The sequence below is a fragment of the Acomys minous genome (assembly GCF_964271855.1).
Source record: "Acomys minous genome assembly, chromosome: 18".
In the NCBI taxonomy this organism is placed as follows: domain Eukaryota; kingdom Metazoa; phylum Chordata; class Mammalia; order Rodentia; family Muridae; genus Acomys; species Acomys minous.
In genome coordinates, this window is record NC_140501.1 from 1,000,241 (window position 1) to 1,015,643 (window position 15,403).

Below are 15,403 nucleotides of genomic sequence, written 5' to 3' on the forward strand. Positions count from 1 at the left end.
CTCCACACTGTCAAAGTAATCCTTAGGGCTCTGATGAGGTGGCCTTGGCATAGCATTGGTTTTGCTTCCCCCCACATTAGGAAGTTTATGTGACGGCTGGGTGTACCCTCAGCTAATGACTCAACTAGTCTGTGTGGTCTTACAGGCATAAAAATGAAGCTGCGCTTATGTTTCTCCTTCAGGATCATGCTTACCCTTGGGTTTGTTGGAACAGAGGGAACAAGACCTCAGTGGCCCCTGGGCTTCTGTAGGTCACAGCTGAGAATGAGAGGCACCGCCATGCTATAGCGTAGCATGGTTGGGTTTCACAAGAGACTGGGCATTCGAGGTGATGAAACTATGCAGGATGGAAAATGCAGACGCCATCTGTCACAGAGAAAACATATTAGCAAATGCCACCTGCTCCTACCTTGTCTTGCCCTTGCCCAAAAAGTTCATATTTGCTCTTATGTTTGTTTGCTGTTTCTGAGTCATGAAGCTTTCTAGTGACTAATGGGACTTTTTTTTTTTTTTTTGCACACTCCCTATACAAATATTCTGTCTTCTAATGGGCTGACTTTATTTCATTTACAGTATATGGGGTTGTATTTCATTACTAATTTTCTGTCAGTTTCCTTACATAATCAACTATGTGAGGGGCTTTTTAATTCCCTTTCCAACAATAATTTATTATAGATACACTCTATTATGTGTTGGGCATTTGTTCACATTAGACAAAAAAAGCAGACAAAAATTCTTGCTGTCATGAAGTTTAGCTCTCTGAAAACTCCCTGACAGGTTCTGCATCTCCTAGGTCTCTAAACCAGGGAAGTTGGCAGTAGAGATTATGGATAGCCATGACTTCTTCCTTTAGTGAGTAGTGCAGTGACTGTAGAGAGTAAGCCACGTGGGTCTCTGGAGGGAGAGTGTACAAAGCAAAGGGACCATGACGTGCAAAGCCCCTGGGTACGGGAGCATGTTCATGAGAGAAGAAGAGACGTCACAAAGGCAGCAAGGCACACACCAAGGAGAGCTGCACAGGGTGATGTAAAGCCCAGCCTTATCCTCTAAATAAGCTGGGATGGCACAGCAGCCATTTCCGGTGGAGGAGAGGGAACACTGGTCAAAATCTATCTGCATGCCACATGGAGAACACTCTTAACAAACACTATCGCTGAAACGACCAACTAGGAGGTGTTATTGTTGTCCTGCTAGGAGAGAAACAATGTTGCCTTGTACCGAAGGGTGAAAGAGGAGACCAAAGGCGGGATTATGAGTGATGTGCATGCGCCTGTTGAGAGATTGACTGATAGATGATAGTGTGTGTGTGCATATGAGTGTATGAGTGTGTGTGTGTGTGTGTGTGTGTGTGTGTGTGTGTGTGTGTGTGTGTGTGTGTGTGTGTAGAGAAGAATCACCCCCGAGTATTTGGCCTGAATCTTTAAGTACTGGTTGTTCCCTGAAGAACTTGTTGAGGAAAAAGAACACAGACCTCAGCTTAATAAAATGTTAAGTCACAGTAGTGTGTTTACACTGAAAAAACCGCTACTGCGGGTGCATTTTTTTCTTCATTTACTTTTTCAATTTTTTAAAAAAATTAAAATATCCAGCTTGATGAAACTTTATGAGCGGGTGGATGGGAAGGGGGGATCCTCTTTTCTGAGGAATATAAGCAAGGGGTGGGGGAGAGGGGAGGAGGGGAGGACTCCCAGGAGAGAGCGGATGGGACTACAGCCAGGACATAAAGCAAATAAACAAATACAATAATTAAAAGAAAAGACAACAAAATGGCATCATTCTCCCCTTCAGCCCTTCCCACTTACCGTCCCTCTCAAATTCAAGACCTCTGTTTTTAATTGTCATAACATATATATGTATATGTATCCCAAATGTATAATTACAACCTGATCAGTCTGTATAAAGTTATTTCTTTGTATACGATTTCAGGGTTTAGTTAAAACAAATCATCATTGAATAAGGGAGGGCACATGTTTTAAATGTTATTTACTTCAACGTAACAATGGGTCAGTGACACTTTGTTTTGTCAAAAATACAAAAGCCTGCAACAGCCGAGAAGAGGGTATTTCCTACAAAAATAAAATGCCCAAAATTTTCAGAAGCTTCAGATTCTGAATTACACTTAAGCCGAGTAGATCAACTCTTTAAGTAATCCTCGGCAAATAAACTCAGGAAGCATAGGCTGGCTGGTCAGCTGAAGCAGCCAGTGAGCATGTTGTGATCAACTATGGTTAACTCTGGAAGGCCTCACATGGTGGGTGTGAGCTCCAAGTCCTGGCTGGCGGGGGATTGTCAGAATATGTCCTGCCCAGCACTAAATGTCTCTCAGATATCCTTGCCTACAATAACAAGCTGCAGGCTTAATGGTCCTTCCAAATATGTGAATTCCTGTGGCTTTGTTTTGCTTTGTTATTTTTGGATTGTTGTATGTAAAAGCAGGTGTGTATGTGTGTCTGACTGACTGCCTGTTTGTCTGCATATGTGTTATTCTCACTACTTCATTTATAAATTAACATTTTTTTTTCAGTTAAAAAATTAACACTTCTTGGGCAAGCTTTGTAAAGCTCTGAAATGAGGCAAACTAAAACTTTTATTGAAAAATAATTTATCACTTCAAGTTAGGAAGTGATAAATTCATTTGTTAAGAAACCAACATGTTATCTTTAAAAACTAATGATCTCATATTTAAAATGTCTTTTTTTTTTTTTTAGCATTGCAAGAAATCTTAAGTGAGTCTTTATATGTCATTGAGTTGTGATATTGCATTGTTATTTTAGGTCTATGGTGAGAAATAATCTTTGGGTTAAGAGTTTATATGGAATACAAATTCCTGTGGTTAGGCTTGCTGGTAACTTACAGCAAGATTAATAGAGTAATTTTTTTATGAGAAAAGGGAGCTGTTTTGTGGAAAGCCATTGTGAATTTTGCCTTGTTGTCTTTCCCAGAACTATTGATTCAGATCCATGTTTTTATACAAAGTTTTAAAATAACAGTTACTAGTTTTCAGCTAGTACTTTCCATAACAGAGCCTCGTCCGGCTGACATCTCTATGAAGATAGGCTGTTGGAGAGGACTGAACCAAGGCCATAAGCTACTGTGACTATCAGTTTATGCAGTAGTTGAGATCTATTGACTTGGGCACTACAGATGCCTGAGTTCTGCCCCAGGAACTTAACTTGTGTGTAAGTTGTACCAAGTCTCTATCTGTTGCTCTCTCCAGCTGCTAGAGGTAAAATTGTTAGGGAACATAAATTCTGTATATGTCTCTGAAATTGTTCACTTCAGAAAGAAGTTTGCCTCAAGGCAAACATTTCGTGTGTGTGTGTGTGTGTGTGTGTGTGTGTGTGTGTGTGTGTGTGTGTGTGTACCTGAGGAAGCATATACCAAGGAATAAGGGATAAGCAAGTATTAAGAGCTACACAAGCTCCTGAACCCTCTGGGTCCTTCCATCCCCCCATTCTCGCATCCCACTCTCAGTGCTCCACCAGCAGTGAGTGAGTCCCAGCATCCCTCAGTGGGTGGAGTCTCTCAGAGGACATCTATAGTGGGCTAATATCCACTTATAAGTATCTACCGTACATGTCTTTCTGGGTCTGCGTTACCTCACTCAGAGTGATCCTTTGTAGTTCCATCCATTTCCCTGCAGACTTCAAGATTTCCTTGCTTATAATAGCTGAGTAGTATTTCATTGTGAAGGCTGGCGGATCTCGACTGAGGCGGGCCTGCACAAACTGTTTTACCAACCAAGGACAATGCATGCAGTAAACCTAGATTCCTGCCCCCTGCCCCTCCCCCCCCTCCCCGCCGCATTCAGACATAGTCAATGGACAGCTCATTCTCCAAGACTGTGGAGAGAGCAGGAATTGCCTCTGACATGAACTCTGGTGCCCCTGATTTGATCACATTCCCTTAGTGGGGAGGCTGAGGGCACACAGAGGTAGGGGAAGCAGGCTATCCAGATGAGACCTGATAGGCTATGGTCATATGGTGGGAGAGCAGGTCTCCTTCTATCAGACGCCTAGGGGAGGGGAATAGGGCAGAAGAGGGAGGAGGGTGGGGAGGGGAAGATACAAGCAAGCAGATAACAAAGGGGAGGTAATCTGAATCAATTATAATAAATTTAAAAAAATTTTTTAAAGAGAGATACATAGCAAATGTCTATATTAGCTTTAAAGTTTTGGTGGTTTTGTTTTGTTTTTCAGGACAGGGTTTCTCTGTATAGCCTTGGCTTCCCTGAACTTGCTTTGTCAACCAGGCTTGAACTCACAGAGATCCCCCTGCCTCTACCTCCCAAGCGCTGGGATTACAGGCATATCCCTCTGCGCCTGGCTCCTAACTTTACATTTTTAAGATATGACAAAAATCAGTTACAAATGTGTTCCCAACATAGCCATTTTATTAAAATCACAGCCAATTTACATTTATAAACTATTTTCTTTTATTTAATATTCTACTTCCCAAGTAACTGTGCTTATATCTCAAAACATGATACCACAATCAGAATTCCAGTTGTTGGTACTGAATCCCCAGAAGTTCTGTGAAAAAAAATAAATAGGAATTAGTTGTGAGTTTTATGTTGTTTTGACTCATCTAACAGATTGATGAAAGAAAAATCAATGTTTTTAGATTTTAAATCTGGAGAGTTGATGAAAATCCAGAGAATAACTGAACGTATTTTCATATTGTCTCGTTAGTAATCTGTGGGATGCAGAAAGAATAAGGGGCAGATAAATGTTACCCCAGAAGAAACACAAAATGACTCTTGGACTCTGGTCCAAAAGCACAGAGAGGAATTTCCCCTCCCTCCCTTTGCCTCTCCTTGGCCTGGCCTGTCTACTTTCAAAAGGAGAATTTTGCTTTCCCAAAGTGTACCAGACAGGAATTTGTTCAAATTCCTCAAAACCAAGCCAGGAAAGTCAGACGTTTCAGGCACTCGTGGCAGAGTGAGAAGGGCCTGTCTGTGAAAGCAAGCATGAGTCCAGTGCAATAAGGATGCCGGCTTCCTCTCTGGGCCAACTAGAGGATGTGGCTCAGCTTCATTGAGCCACCATTCCCTTATTTTAAAAATAGGAGACTGGTGAGAATGAGCTTTCCATGTATTGATACAGATCAAAGCATTTTGTAGGATGGTTCTTCCATTGGCATCTTCCTGAAAGTCCTAGGGAGCTTAGATTCATGGCCAGGAGTTGTCCTGGTTGATACTACTGAATGTTGCCTAGACTATCATTGGTGCGCTATCCTGAGGTAGAGGTAGGTTAGTTCTTTTCTGTGATACATTCATAAACCTCTGTAAAGACTCAAGACAAAAGCCGAGCCAATCCTTTGGCTGTGGAGTTCAAGGCAAGGAAGGCCCCAACAAGCTGCTCCCTAGACATATTAAATGCCACATGAAAGGCCTTTCCCACAGTATGCACAGAAAGAAAAACCCTGTGACCCTTTAAACTTTACTAAATTTTCTGGGTATTTGAGATATGTGTCCATACAGCAGTGGCCAATGCATTTAAGTTTAAGGGAATTAGAAGATGCACCTGCTGCACTCAGAATTTATTTGTAAGTGCTAAATATCCATCAGTATTAAAAAGGCAATACATGAACCCCGGACCAAACAGTAGGTTTGCACAAACATCTGGCTCCATTTCCTCAGAAAGAGGGGAAAGCTGAGGTGTTCTCTTTCCTAATTTCACTGAATTTATTTCTTATGCAGGTTCATTAGAACATCTCTGTCAGTACATCAGAAATTAATATTAGCAATCTTTCCCTTTAAACCATTGCAAACATTTTTGTATATTTAAACAGTGGATGTTACAGCTCAAACAACTGATTTAAAAAGTGATTTGTAAGGTACAACACACACACACACACACACACACACACACACACACACACACACACTTTTAAAAGACTTATGAAAAGCCCACATTGACTGACAGGGAAAAATAATAAGCTACACCTGCTGAGTAACTAGTTAAATGAAAATAACGAAAGCTTTAAGTAAGCGCTTCATCTGTCAGACATGTTTCTCTCTGTGTTGGAATTAACTAGCATTTCTGGGAGTAATTTTTATGATTATCCGTTGTCCTCCTGTGCAGTAATAAAAAGTTCATGTCTTCTCATCAGCCACTCTACAAATACCTGATGGCTCTTCAGGGTCCCCAGTCCACACACTTGATAATAAGGCAGTGTCACCAAGCAGATTGTCTCTGCTGTGTACAATAGTCTTGCTCACATGCCTGATGAGAACATAAAAGGCACTTCGTTCCAAGGATAAGAGGCAAGACCACAGTTTCCCAGAGCTCTTTGGCTCCAAATTTATTTGCTGTGATATAATACAGTGGGCACTTGAGGCAAACGCTTTGAATAAGGCCAGGTGGCTGTGGCACATGAGAGGCAGAGGCAGGTGGATCTCTATGAGTTCCAGGCCAGCCTGGTTACAGAGTGAGTTCCGGGACAGCAAGGGCTACACTTAGAAACCCTTTCTCAAAAAGCAAAACAAAACAAAACCCCAAAATCCTTGAATGAGTCAAGTTTTCATTCTCTTTCGCTCCTGTTCCATCTAACCAATTGTTTCATATATAAAATATGAAATAGTTTGTTAGAAAATCTAGCAGAAACACAGATAAATGTTGAGGTATGAGGAATAAAATTATTAGTGGAGAGGAACAACAAATGGCTTGCTAAAACTTCTAATGCTGCATCAGCCAGTTCAGCCTTGGTGCTACTGAGACCTTTCTTCATTCCTGTGCTGTCTGTGTTCTTAGCACCGTGGCCAAGCTGACTAGACTAAGTGTAAGCAGATAGGCATGCCTTTACACTCGTTAACTTAAAGCTCTCATTTTAATCCAACATGTTCAAGTACCTAGTTCCAATTTTTGAATTTGCAATGAAATTCTTACATTGTAACTACCAAGTCGTGGCTTCTTTGTTTGTGTTTCTTTTGACCAGTTCCTAATAAAACTTTCAAAAATTGATGACAAAGCAAGCACCAAAAGTAATTGTGCTTCTGGCGCTGTCAGTTCCACTCCCCCTTAGAGAAAACATAGAGGCTTCTAATTAATAGTGACTTAGTGCTGGGCCCACAAGTGTCATGGTTGCCCAGGAAAATCTGATAACTCCAAGGCCAGCATGGTGACCTGGTTGGTCCAACACCATATGAATATGAAATCATGGATACTTGGGGTGTTAGAGAGAGGAACAGAACATGAGCTGTGGTAAGCGTGGGCTCATTAAGTCAGAAAATAAATCCCAAGAAGCCTCTTTGCTCTGGAGCCACTGCTCCTCAAAGGCAAGCAGAAGGGTGCCTAGAAGGGTTGCCCTGCACCCTAAGGAAGCTCTCAGTCTGCCTGGAAAGTACCCAGGCACAGAAAGTGAGAAGTATTTGCATTGGCATGTAGCCCTGACATCCCTGGAATGGTTCTAATTTAATACCCAAACTTCCCTGCCAATGTCAGCATCCAGCGATGTCAACACTTCTTTTCCATGTGTGAATAAAACCGCTAAAGATCTCACTTCTCCTTTCTAAGGGTATTTTCTACTCATAATGGGGATGTTTAGTCAGTTCCCACATCTAAAGCAACATATTCCAACTAACAAATGTTATTACCTACACAATTTTAAACTTAGAAAATATATGTAAACATACATATTCATTTTCTATATGCTCTCTGATTTTACTGCAAAATTTTAGTGCTGCATACTGACCGGTTTCAGGAGATTTATTGATTTCAACAAGTGAGACACCGTGGTGCCATCAAAAAACTAAGTATAGCTCAGAAACATTAGATTTATAAGCATATTTTAAAGATTGCTTGAGTCTATGCGTATGCCCCTGAGTGTACATATTGTACCACATGAACGTGGGTACCCACAAATGCCAGAAGAGGATGTTGGAGCCCTAGACCTGAAGTTACAGGCAGTGGTAAGGCACCAAGTGGGTGCTTGGAACTAATCTCAGGTCCTCTAGAAGAGCAACACCTGCTCCTAACTACTAAGCCATCTCCCTACACCTCTGATGCATTTTAAAGTGCTTAGAACAAAGTAAGTCCTTTTGTGTTTGTTCCGGGCTCAGGAGTAATGGAAAAGATAGACCTTGTTTTGCTCCAGCTTGCTTTGCTGTTTTGATGCTCATGTGACAGTTCTCAAGTCACAGTACTTGGTAGTTGAGTGTGCAGAACAGTTGTGTTGAAGATCATTATCATTAGGAGGTTACATCAGTCTATCACAGGTTACATCACAGGGAAAACATTCAAGTTAAATATGTTCAGGGTTACACGTTAGAGAAACTAAACATGAATTCAAGAAGTAGAGTACACTGTTCATAAAGGTTTCTCTTGTTAGGGTAAATTATTCATTAGGACATTCAAAAGGTGACATCACTCCAAATAATCTAATTTTTAGCTCATATGTTGTTCACTAAATTTTTGCAGTTTAAGATGGGCCTTCTTGCTAGTTCCTGTGTTAATGTCCTCATTTCTTGAAAGTGAATACAGTCAGCATTGGTTGAAAAGCTTTATTATATTTAGTGAACATATCAGCCTTCAGAATATACTTATCTTGCCTTCCAGCCATGGTTGTACATGTTTATAATCTGAGCACTCAGGAGAGAGGTAGGAAGATCAGGCATTTGAAGCAAGCCTGAAGTATGTGAGACACTGTCTCAAAATGTACAACAAAAGAAACAAACAAAAAAGGAAAAGACTCCCCCTCTCTCGCTTTTACATTTTTTCTGCACTATAAAAGGACTTACAATCACCAGGGACCCCATTAATCTGAGAAGATACTTGAGATTCATGTGAGGAAGTAAATGTGGAAGTCTTTGAGATGATGGCCAAGCCTAAGTTTTGATCCCCAGCACCTTAGTAAATCCTAGACATGGGTGTGTGTGTGTGTGTGCTGTAACCTCAGTGCAGACTCCGGAGATTACTGGCTAGATATCCTAGCCAATCAATGATCACCAAATTCAGGATTAAAGAATAATGTGGCAAAAGGAGCACATGCTGGCAGGTTGTGGAGAAGGAGGAACACTCCTCCATTGCTGGTGGGAGTGCAAACTTGTACAACCACTTTAGAAATCAACCTGGAGCTTTCTCAGAAAATTGGGAATAGCTCTACCTCAAGACCCACCCAACTATACAACTCCTGGGTGTATACACCCAAAAGATGCCCCACTATGCATGGCCACTTGCTCAACTATGTTCATAGCAGCTTTATTTATAATAGCCAGAATCCCTCAACCAAAGAATGGATAAAGAAACTGTGGTACATTAACAGCATGGAATACTACTCAACTATTGAAAGTAGAGATATTACGAAATTTGTAGGCAAATGGATGGAACTAGAAATGATCATCCTGAGTGAGGTCACCCAGACCTAGAAAGATACACATGGTCTGTACTCGCTTATAAGTAGATTTTAGCCATCTAGTTCAGAATAAACATGCTACAATGAACAGACCTAAAGAAGATAAGTAAGAAGGAGGACCCAAAGGAGGATGCTTAAATCTCACGCAGGAGGGGAAACAGGATAGACAGAGGTAGTGGGTGAAAAGAGGGAACAAGGGAGGAGAGGGATCATAGAGAGATGTGCGGGTGGAGATCAGGCCTTGGGATAGTGGGGTCAGGAGGACAAAAGGCCTGTGCAGGAGAAAAGACAGACTGTGGGCAGGGGCATCTCTGTGACAACCTGGAGACCTAATTCAGGGTAGGCTCCAGGAGGATATGAGAGGGATTCTAGCAGAGAGTCCTGGAAGCAGGGGCCATAGAGACTGAAGAAGATACCCTCTAACTAGACAAGTCTCCTTGTAGAGGGAGGGGAACACAACCCACAAAAACTTCTACAAACAGTTCACCCTACCTACAAGATGTGCAGGGATAAAGATAGAGCAGAGACTGAGGGAAGGTCCAACCATGCCTGACCCCACCCAAGACACACGCCATGGGAGAGAACCAACCCCTGACACTATTAATGATGCTCTGCTGTGCTTGCAGACAGGAACCTAGCAGAGTTGTCCTCTGAGAGACTCCACCCAGCAGTGCCTTGAAACAGATGCTGAAATTCACAGCCAAACATTGGGCAAAGCACAGGGAGTTTAGTGAAAAGGTGGGGGGGGGGGCGAGAAAAGGACGTGGAGGTGACAGGAGCTCCACAAGGAGACCAACAGAGCCAACTGACCAGGCCCAGAGGGGCCTGCTGAGGCTGAGGCACCAACCAAGGACGTTGGTAGACTGGACATAGGCCTCCTACAAAGATGGGTAGCTTAGGCTTCATGTGGGTCCTTTATTGAGGGGAGTTGGGGACTTCCTCTGGCATAGAATCTTTCCAGCTTTTTTTTATTACTTCCCTCTGGTGGAGCTGCCTCACCAGGCCACAGGGAGGAGGATGTGCTCGGTCCTGATGTGACTTGATGGGTGGGTGGGGTGGGTGGGTAGGAGGGCTCCCCTTTTCTGAGGAATAGGGGAGGGAGGATAGGGGAGATGGAGGGAGGGACTGGGAGGTGAGGAGGGAGAGGGCTACAACCAGGATGTAAAGTGAAGAAAGGGAGGAAGGAAGAAAGGAAGGAAAATCCCAGTATCTGTATACGTCATAATCACACCCCTGCAAAGATGTATGTACCTGCACATAAACATGTGCATACATGTAGACATCAGCAGCATCAGCAAAACACACATACACACACACACACACACACACACACACACACACACACACACACACACCCCTAACAAATGCTGAAGTGAGGAAGGAACAGTTTGATAGGGCAGAAACAACATGATAGAAAGTAATTCATACCATGACCATGGCTGAAATATTACTTAAGTCTGTAACTGAATCTGGTTGACTGAACTGATATCCCACACAGGCAGATAACTAGAGGATGGGACACTGAAAGCTTGCAGAACTGAAAAAATAAATACATAAATAAATTCAGCTATGTACTTTATCAATAGGTGGCCTTGAGTTGCAAGTTAATAGTCAGGTTAAAATGGAACTAGGGAAGCAGCCACTTTGCTGCACATATGCTGCGGCTGGGTTTGAAGAGGCCAGCATGTCCCTGTGCTGAGGGCTGCTAGGCAGCTCACAGAAATGTGGGTTCAGGGTTAGTCTGTTCTACGTTTGCCCATGAAAACATCTGTGCCTCATATTGAGTCAATGACAAAAGTAGGATTGTTATAATTGAGTTCTGTAAATTTTATGCCACTTGTTTTATTCAAATGATATAAAGTTTCTTTTTATTTTTAATTAAAACTCTCTCTTCTTCCCTCAGTGTTGGCAACTAAATTCAGGGACTTGTGCATTCTTCACAAGCATTCTCTCGCTGAATTATATTTTGAGCAACATATGTGAGCAATCATCGTTAAACTGCAAGAGCTGTGCTGGTGAGATAGCTTAGTGAGTAAAGGTGCTTGCTTGCCAACAAGCCTGAAAACCTAAGTTTAACCCCAAGACTCATATGGTGGAGGAAGAGAAAAATATTTCTGCAGTGTTTTCCTCTGACCACCACTTGTATGCTGTGGCAGGTACACACACACACACACACACACACACGTAATAATTTGTTATAGTTTAATTTAAAAGTAATTTTCTCCTAATTGTGGTTTTTTAAAAAGTGAACTGACAGTGATCATGTAATAAGGAATTTGGAGGTTGTGGTGTTTCGGGAATCTTGTGGGTGAAAGATCAAGGATGGTTTACTTCACTTAATTACGCAATGCCCAGGACAGGCCTGCTCAGAGAGCATCCTTTCCCAAATGCCTCTAACACCAAAGCTCAAGAGCTCTGCATCAGAGACCCAACAAAATGAGTCCATGGCCCTCCTTTCATAGTGGTTGTTATTTCCCACGGACACCTCCTGGAAGTAGATCTAAGTCCCGACTTACAGTAGAACTTACCTTCCGCATGGCTTTGGTGTGCTCCCCTTCAAACCACTGAATAGACTTGTTTTGTTTTGTTTTGTTTTGCTTTCTGTTGGTTCTGTAGTTTAATGAAAATCTTGTTCTATGGAACCATTCTAGGGGCTAACAATAGAAAGCAGTGGGAGAATGAGACGGGGCTTACTTATACATGTAAATGCATCAAAGGGAATGGAAGCCCGACCAAGCCTGGCCCATCCTATCTTGAACAGTACAAAGATGTTCAAAGTCCAGGTGCCTCGCCTGAACTCTGTTATCTGACCACATTAAAGATTTATTCAGTCTTTGCTGCTGCGTTGAGAAAATAAGCATTAACTGGTGGTCAGGGCTGAGGTTGTCTATGCTCTTGGCTTTTTGTCCGTGGGTTTCCAGCTGCTTACGGGAGTGGGGTGTCTGATACATCATGTGCAGAAGGCAGGGAATATGTTATGGCTGTTTCTCATTTCCAGCTAAGGGATTTGCTGAAACCCCAAATCCCAAGATTTGAAGTCAATCAGCTTATCTATGAAAATGCTGAGGGAGGAACAGACAAAACAAACATAAACAAATAAAAAGTTTAGAAAGTTTTAAGGGAAGTTGATGCTTGGATGACAACAATATTGTCATTTCGCCCTCCAAATATTTCTCCCCTTCAGAGATGAAATTCACCACACAGGGAAGGAAAACACCAGCAGATCAGTTACATGGAATGTAGATTAGAAAGGGGGCCTGCAGAAACTGTGGCACCAACCAAGGGCAATGCATGCAAAGAAACTAGCCCCGCTGTTCAGATATAGGCAAGGCACAGCTCACTCTCCAGGGCTGTGAGGGGAGTGAGGACTGCCTCTGACATGAACTCTGGTGCTCCTGATTTAATCCCCTCCCCTTGCTGAGGAGACCATGAGGGTACAGAGAGGAAGGGGATGCAGGCTATCAGGATGAGAACTGAGAGGTTGTAGTCAGCCAGTGGGGGAGGAGGCCCCCACATCAGAGGGGAGGGAAACAGGGTAGGCGGAAGAGGGAGGGAGGGAAGGTGGGAACAGGAAGATACAAGAGAGAGGATAACAATCAGGATGTCATATGAATAAATTATAATAATAAATAAATAAATACCAAAAAGAAAAACAAGAACTTACGGTCACCTGGCCTGGTGACTGAAGGGTGAGCCCGTTGCAAGCGGTATAGCAGCTGACCCTTCAGGTGCCCAAAGCTTGCTGTGTTTCACCAAGTGGCTGCTAGCTGGGTTCTAATGATCGCACAATGGAATAGGGTATTGCCTGCCCAAGGCTGCAGCTGGAAGTGCCATGCCACATGTCACTGGAGGGGTCACGACTTGATAAGATAAATGCTGAGAGCTGATCTCTTGGTTCCTCTAGGAAACCGGAGTGTGAAGGTGTAGGTAATTATACAGACCAAGACCTTGGACATTTGCAATATTTATTGTGCTATCTCTAGCATATATCCTCAACGCCAACCTCCCACATTCCTTCAGAAGCATATTTCGCCCTCTTATTAGTCCACCTTCTGAATATAAAACAAAATGCCTGAAGGTGGGTATTTATAAACAAAGGAGGTTTATTTAGCTCCTAATTTTAGATACTTAAAGGCAAAACTAAAGTGGGTTTACCTGGCTGGGTTTGGTGAGGGTGGCTTCTGGTCAGACTTGGTGAGCCTCCCTTTGGCAGCAAGAAACCATGGAGGAATGCTTCTGAGAGGGAGGGGTCACGTGATGAGACAGGAAGCTGCAGAAATACAGGGATCAGATCACTGTCTTTATGAAAATCCAGTACATTGAAAATAAACATGGCCTCCTGACAACTACTTTTATTTAGGTTTTCAAATAATTAATAATTTATTAATTTTGTTATGCTGAACACATCATCATTAATAAACTTCTACCCCAGGTATTATAAAGAATGTTGTGGCGCTGCGCCACCACGGTACCAAGTCCAGGGCGAGGAACTGTGGATTTAACTCATACACACACACACACACACACACACACACACACACACACACACACACTATAACACAGCGGGTCCTTCATGCTAAGAGAGCAGCAGCCGCAGCAGCAGCCACGGCAGCGGTTTATTATTCTTCGTCTCAGAGTTCCAAAGAGCCTTCTTATAGGCAACAAAACAAGAATCCTCCTCCCAGGTGAAATCCCTCAAGAGGTGATTGCACACAGGAGGAAAAGTCTCGAGGAAGGGAGGGGCGCGTTCTCAGAGCAGTAAACATGACTAGCTAACCAAGATAAACACAGACATGGAAGCTGCTAGAAACAGGACATGAAACAGCAAGACAGGCCGGCAGCCCAGTCGGGCCTGGTTCCTACAGAGTGTGATTAGAAGGTGACTAAAATTGGGAAAAAACTACCTGAGTATATATCATTTATTTTCACTTATTTATTTATTTAGTCACTTTACAGCCTGAAATCAGCCCCCTCCCTCCTCTCCACTCAGTCCCACCCTCTACTTCTTTTCAGAGAAGCTTGGGCCCTAAGCAGTACCAGCCCACCCTGGCACCTCAAGTCACAGCAGGACTAAGTGCGTCCTCTCCTACTGAGGCCAAGCAAGGCAGCCCAGCTAGCGGAAAGGGATCCAAAGGCAGAGAACAGAGTCAGAGGCATCACCTACTCCCACTACTAGGGACTCACATGATGACAAAGCTACACATCTGTTACGTATGTGTAGGGGGCCTAGGTTCAGCCCATGCATGTTCTTTGGTTGTGATTTAGTCTCTTGTGTCCCCATTGGCCCAGGTTAGTTTACTGTGATGTCCTTGACACCTTCAAATCCCTCAATCCTTCCTCCTACTTTTCCACAAAACTCCTATTATTTGGCTGTGGGTCTCTGTGTCTGTTTCCACCAGCTGTTGGGGGGGGGGGGAAGGAAAGAAAACGACTTTAATCTCCTCCAAGGACCTCAAAGGCCTAGTTACCTTGTATTGACCCTGACTTCCTAACGTTTCCTCCTTTTCTTACACAGTACAATGAGGATCAGGGTCCTCAGCCACGAGCCTTTAGAGTAGAAACAGGATTAAAGCCGTGTTGTCCACTATTAGATCAAACCCATGGGTGCCTGTGTTTGGCTATGGATTAGTGGTAGTCCCAGACATATAGTTGCTACATTTTTTAAAATTAATCCTTACCACAATTTTGTGCATATCATTTAAAAATGATTTAATTTACTTTTGTAATTCATAACAAGGAAAACCAAACAGGAATATTAAAAACAAAAAACAAAAAACAAAAAACAAAAAAAAAACCAGTTTCTTAAAACTTTTTCCTTAAGAAAAGGACCAGCAGAAGTAGTCTGGGAAGGAAGATGAGTCAGTTGCTAAGACCACCTGCTCTGTAGGCAACAGGGTCTGACCCGTGAAAACATCAGGTGCGGTCTAGCACACCAGTGTCTCCAGTGTGCAGGGGCAAAGGCAGTTGGATCCTGAGAGTTCCTTTGCCAAAGTGGTGAGATTCGGGTTCAGTTAGAAAACCATATATCTCATAAAACCAAGCGGATTTA

The 15,403-nt window shown here is 42.8% G+C and overlaps 1 protein-coding gene and 1 long non-coding RNA gene across 5 annotated transcripts in view; one reads left to right on the forward strand and one right to left on the reverse strand.

The window, feature by feature from the left end:
* The window catches only part of NALCN (sodium leak channel, non-selective), a 298,865-nt gene that overhangs the window by 68,294 nt on the left and 215,168 nt on the right, over positions 1-15,403 (forward strand). The window lies entirely within an intron of this gene.
* Positions 4,383-15,403, reverse strand: part of LOC311589500 — a 55,699-nt gene continuing 44,678 nt past the window's right edge. Inside the window, exons 2-4 of the long non-coding RNA XR_014776571.1 lie at positions 13,510-13,624; positions 11,883-12,008; positions 4,383-4,532 (exon numbers count right to left, since the gene is read on the reverse strand). This is a non-coding gene — a long non-coding RNA (uncharacterized lncRNA). The remainder of the gene's footprint in view (positions 4,533-11,882; positions 12,009-13,509; positions 13,625-15,403) is intronic.